This window comes from Daphnia pulicaria, unplaced genomic scaffold (assembly GCF_021234035.1).
Source record: "Daphnia pulicaria isolate SC F1-1A unplaced genomic scaffold, SC_F0-13Bv2 h1tg000182l, whole genome shotgun sequence".
NCBI lineage: Eukaryota > Metazoa > Arthropoda > Branchiopoda > Diplostraca > Daphniidae > Daphnia > Daphnia pulicaria.
In genome coordinates, this window is record NW_025804867.1 from 17,501 (window position 1) to 23,366 (window position 5,866).

The window sequence follows — 5,866 nt, forward strand, 5'->3', positions numbered from 1 at the left end:
CGTCATCGCGGCACCCGCGAAGGTAACCACGAAACTCGCTAACGGACGCCCCGTGTAACAGACACCCAGTCGGTCGCGGAGTCCTACTAGGCCCCCCACTTGCGGACCTTGGCGTGGCTATTGCGATCGCAGAACGACTTATGCAAGAGAGCCGCCAATTCAGGCAGTCTCCATGCAGCGTTAAGGGCATACAACCAAGTGCCGGGAGCGGGGACTTGTTCGACCTTCGAGGGCCCACCCGTTTAACCCCCTGAACGGTTTCACGCACTCTTGAACTCTCTCTTCAAAGTTCTTTTCAACTTTCCCTCGCGGTACTTGTTCGCTATCGGTCTCGTGGCGATATTTAGCCTTAGAAGGAGTTTACCTCCCGCTTAGGGCTGCACGCTCAAGCAACCCGACTCTTGGGAAGGGATCCGATGCACGGTCTCGGCTCGTCTTATCTACGGGCCTGACACCCTCTGTGGGTTGCTCGCCCCGTTCATGGAGACTTGGACGATAGATACCGGACAGACGCGCACGATCCTCCCGAACACCACATTCCTCGGCACCCGCTCAACCGGGCGCGAGGTTCGGTGCTGGGCTCATCCCTGTTCGCTCGCCGCTACTAAGGGAATCCTTGTTAGTTTCTTTTCCTCCGCTTACTGATATGCTTAAGTTCAGCGGGTAGTCTCATCTAAACTGAGGTCAGAATGAATTGTTTGTTTTCAAAAGGAGACAACACTTTATCTAGCTCGGCAGACTTTGGCGTTTTAAAGCCGGGAAAGATTGAATAATTGCCGGTTCAAATTTTTTTTTTTCGAAATAAAGCGAGTCTCTCGTTATTCGCAAAAATTAATTTACGAAAAGTGACAGGGCGTCCTGCGGCTTTTTGTATTGAAACAACGCGTCGTGCGCGAACCAAGCTTGCATAACGAGCGGTTAGAGTGAGTGATAATTCGCGGTGGTCGACACTTCGACACGCCCGGCGCACACACACAACTAAACTCGCGTTGAAGCGGTATATCGCGCACACGCAGCCGACACCTTGTTCGAGAAGATGTGTTTATTTCTAAAATTTTTTTTTGAGTTGGCTCAAAAATTTCCCATCTGTTTTGCCATCGAAAAAGGTTTCTTTTGAATAGAGAGGAAAAAAACAAAACAGGGCGAACCTTCTTTTATTTTTCCCCCTTTTTTGTATTTGAGGCATCGCGGACACTTAAGTCGCGCGGCACCCAGACGTTAGAGATTCGGGAGCTTTTATGCGGTCAGGCCGGGTGAAAAATAAATCTCGCCGCGACCCAACATGCAAAACCAAGACTGAAAAAATCTCTGTTCGTTCATCATTCGACCGACCCTCAGTCAGATGTGGCCCGAGCGAGAAGCTGGGCCGCCATTTACGTTCAAGATTTCGATGCTCCATGTGTTCTGCAGTTCGCATGGATTAGCGCACTTTGCTGCGCTCTTCATCGATCCACGAGCCTAGTGATCCACCGTTCAGGGTCGTATATAAAACGACATATTCGTTTTCTTCTCTCTTTTTCTCCAACCCGCCCAAGCAAATGAATGCGAGGGCGGAGAAAGAAAGCCAGAAAGAAAATGTTCCGATAAACACTCGTACTAGAATTTGGGTTTAGTGTGTTATTGTGATTTTGAATTCTTCCTACTTCATCGAGAGGGCGAAGGGCAAGCTTAAAAAACATTCGGTTTTCAACGGCATAGTGTCGGGCTTTGGAGTGTTAGTCTATACGACGCACACGCACGCAACCACGAGTATCTACGCCCGAAAAGAACGTCCAGAGTAAAGTCTCACACTTTCGTCCCCCACCGAGAATCAAAAAATCCCGAAGACGAAGAGAGAAACAAAAAAAAACAATTTCGATTGGGCGTATCCGCTTTAAACCACCGCGCATCAGAGCGCCTGATACCCGTTCAAAATCTTGATGTTTTTTTTTTTTCCGACTCTCCATCCACCGAGTTTTTATTTTTCAAAGTGTTTGATTTAGGGACTAAGACTTTATAAAATCTCCTTTATTGTTCCTTCGGTACTCGCGGCCCAGGCGGGCTATCGTATTCTTCACTCTACTAACGTCAACACTGTGAGCGCCGCTAAAGGTCGAATGAATCTATAGAGACATTCACCATCGAAGCAGGAAGAATTTGCTCACGGCCATAGACCAAATCGAAAGACTTTGTGTTTTTTTTTGAGCCGAGAGGAAAGAAAAATCAATTTGAAAAGGCGAATCCGCTTTAAACCACCGCGCATCAGAGCGCCTGATACCCGTTCAAAATAAATGATTTTCTTCCGTCAACCCACACATAGTTCATACGATGTCTTACGCCGAAAGACTTTTGATGGGGTTTTTTTGTTTTGCAACTTTTAGTTGTTTCGTGCTCAACCAAAGCCATATGCGCAAAACATTTGTCTTGTTCGTTTATGATCCTTCCGCAGGTTCACCTACGGAAACCTTGTTACGACTTTTACTTCCTCTAAAGGATCAAGTTCGACCATCTTTCAGTCTCGCCGTTGGTAGGCACCGCACGGGCAGAGATTGCTCCCCACTCGACGGCACCCCGACAAGCCCGTCCGAAGGCCTCACTAAATCATTCAATCGGTAGTAGCGACGGGCGGTGTGTACAAAGGGCAGGGACGTAATCGACGCGGGCTAGTGACCCGCGCCTACTAGGGATTCCTGGTTCATGGGGATCATTGCAGTCCCCAATCCCAACCACGAAGGAGGTTCAGCGGTTACCCGGTCCTTTCGGACAGGGAGAGTGAAACACGCTGATTCCTTCAGTGTAGCGCGCGTGCGGCCCAGGACATCTAAGGGCATCACAGACCTGTTATTGCTCACTGTCACGCGGCTGGACGCCGCTTGTCCCTCTAAGAAGACTGCGTGACGGACGCGAGAGCAGAAGGTATCGCCGGGGATGACGACGACCGAATAACAATAGAGCCAGCCCCCGCGAGACATTCCCGACAAAGCCCCGCCATACCTCATCCGCCAGGCAACCAACCCGTGAAGGCCGTACACCCGACGAACAGAGCACAACGAAACCAAGCCGAGAGATTGCCTCACTAAAGGAACCAGTCCCACCGAGACCCGAATCGCCGCCACCTGATCCCGACGCCTCCGTACTCCCTTCGGTTTCAATTGATAAAACCCGTCACCTATTTAGCAGGCTAGAGTCTCGTTCGTTATCGGAATTAACCAGACAAATCGCTCCACCAACTAAGAACGGCCATGCACCACCACCCACCGAATCAAGAAAGAGCTCTCAATCTGTCAATCCTTCCAGTGTCCGGGCCTGGTGAGGTTTCCCGTGTTGAGTCAAATTAAGCCGCAGGCTCCACTCCTGGTGGTGCCCTTCCGTCAATTCCTTTAAGTTTCAGCTTTGCAACCATACTTCCCCCGGAACCCAAAGACTTTGGTTTCCCGGAAGCTGCCCGTCGAGTCATTGGAGTAACTCCGACGGATTGCTGGTTGGCATCGTTTATGGTTAGAACTAGGGCGGTATCTGATCGCCTTCGAACCTCTAACTTTCGTTCTTGATCAAGGAAAACATTCTTGGCAAATGCCTTCGCTGTTGTTCGTCTTGCGGCGGTCCAAGAATTTCACCTCTGTCGCCGCAGTACGAATGCCCCCGTCCGTCTCTATTGACCATTACCTCGGGTCCAAAAGTAAAAGACCAGCAAAATCGGACCGAGGTCCTATTCCATCATTCCATGCTGCGATATTCAGGCGTTGGGATACACCTGCTTTGAGCACTCTAATTTGTTCAAAGTAAACGTTGCCGGCCGCCCGAGACACCCGGTGAAGGGCACCCCGAACGATTGACTGGGTGGAGCGAATCGAGTCAACTACGACCAAAATTTAAAAAAGAACCCGAAAGAACTTTCCAACTCTGGCCGCAGATACAACAACGACGCACCGACCACCACTCCGGCGATGTTGTCCGACCGTGAAGAGAGTCGGGCTTTGACACCCGGGCTCCCAGAGCGTGAAACGCAACACCCTTGATTCAGAGCGGCGCCGCCCGGCCGAAGACAGACATCCGACTACGAGCTTTTTAACCGCAACAACTTTAATATACGCTATTGGAGCTGGAGTTACCGCGGCTGCTGGCACCAGACTTGCCCTCCAATGGTTCCTCGTTAAAGGATTTAAAGTGTACTCATTCCAATCACGGGGCCTCGGAAGAGTCCCGTATCGTTATTTTTCGTCACTACCTCCCCGTGCCGGGAGTGGGTAATTTGCGCGCCTGCTGCCTTCCTTGGATGTGGTAGCCGTTTCTCAGGCTCCCTCTCCGGAATCGAACCCCGATTCCCCGTTACCCGTTGCAACCATGGTAGGCGCGTAACCTACCATCGACAGTTGATAAGGCAGACATTTGAAAGATACGTCGCCGGCGCGAAGGCCGTGCGATCGGCGTGAAGTTATCCAGAGTCACCAAAATTGGTACGGTGCGCGAGCCCGAAAGCCCGGCCCCGACTGGTTTTGATCTAATAAAAGCACCTCTTCTGCGAGCCCGAAAGCCCGCAGTCGAGGCTCGAGTGCATGTATTAGCTCTAGAATTACCACAGTTATCCAAGTAGGATGGAGTGGATCTAAGGAACCATAACTGATTTATTGAGCCATTCGCGGTTTCGCCGTCTAGCGGCTTGTACTTAGACATGCATGGCTTAATCTTTGAGACAAGCATATGCTACTGGCAGGATCAACCAGGTATTTCGTGTATGTTTGTTTGATATGCATCCGGCGAGTTGCGGGTTTTTATTTCGCCCACGCATCACCAAACACACACCAAATCAACACGTTTTTCGTTTTTTTTCTTTTTCTTCGGAAACTAAAATTTTTGATCGCAACGCCTGGCGTGTCACAGCGAGTCCCAGTGAAGAGAAACACCGATCCGATCCGTTTGTTGGATTTTTTTCATTTCAATTTCCAAAGTCAAAGACCATTCAACGGTCTATGAGCCCAAAGTGAATCGGATTCATTCGACCGGTCTTGATATATTCATCAACTTTTTTTCCCGTATTACGGTTTTCGACGGTCATATGTGGCGTGCTGTATGCTCATAAGTCAAGCCTGCTTTACTAAGCTGACAAGCATACATCTTTTAAATTTTTGTGGGCTCAGAGTTTTATTTTTATTTTTCCACCGCCGAGGCACACTCTCGCATCACCCCGCACGACACACACACACACACACACCTCACCGCTCAACGGTCACACGAGGCAGAATTTTCCGCAAAGACTTTCGAAGAGAAAGAGAAAACTCGGAACAACCGCGGTCAGAGGCCAGCATAGAGGCATCGTATAGAAAGTCATGGGCGGAAAAAAACAAATCATTTCAAGTCGAGACAAGCAACCAGACTACCCCTATAAAAGTGCGCAATTCTTTAAGAGTTCACCGAAGAATGACCGAGATCAAGTATGCACGAAACGAACATATTCCAAGGGCAGCTGAATAAGCGATTCTGCGCCGAAGCGCGAGAAAAGCAAGCGGTACACCGATGGGGATCGTTTTTTTTATCGTGTTAGATTCGTTGTTGTCAAGCAAGGATTCTCAAAATGTTTTTTGCATTGCACCCAAGTTTCGTACTGATTACTTGTCGCAGACCGGTGACTGTCAAAAAAAAATTTTTTACGTTTTTTCTTGAGAGGTCACTGCCTACACACAACTCCGGGCGGGCCGTACACTCACAGCCGTTTGAATTCTCCCTTCGTGTGTCATGGCCATAACTGAGCGTACATCTTACCGGGCGCCGAGTTGATCTGGCTTGTTCGATGAACGTTCGGGATACGTACAATCGATATAGCTCCAACCGTAACTCGTTTGTAATTACGCCGGCCATACTCAGCGGGCGCTCAGCTCAGCTCTCGATA

General features: G+C 49.5%; 3 non-coding genes across 3 annotated transcripts in view; all 3 read right to left on the reverse strand.

The window, feature by feature from the left end:
- Positions 1–687, reverse strand: part of LOC124319559 — a 4,576-nt gene extending 3,889 nt beyond the window's left edge. Inside the window, exon 1 of the ribosomal RNA XR_006913258.1 lies at positions 1–687. This exon is cut by the window's left edge and continues 3,889 nt beyond it. This is a non-coding gene — a ribosomal RNA (large subunit ribosomal RNA).
- A 641-nt stretch (positions 688–1,328) lies between these two features.
- LOC124319555 lies at positions 1,329–1,481 on the reverse strand. The gene has a single exon (XR_006913255.1). It is a non-coding gene; the product is annotated as a 5.8S ribosomal RNA (ribosomal RNA).
- Positions 1,482–2,411: 930 nt separating this feature from the next.
- Positions 2,412–4,706, reverse strand: LOC124319558. The gene has a single exon (XR_006913257.1). It is a non-coding gene; the product is annotated as a small subunit ribosomal RNA (ribosomal RNA).
- Positions 4,707–5,866: the final 1,160 nt, after the last annotated feature.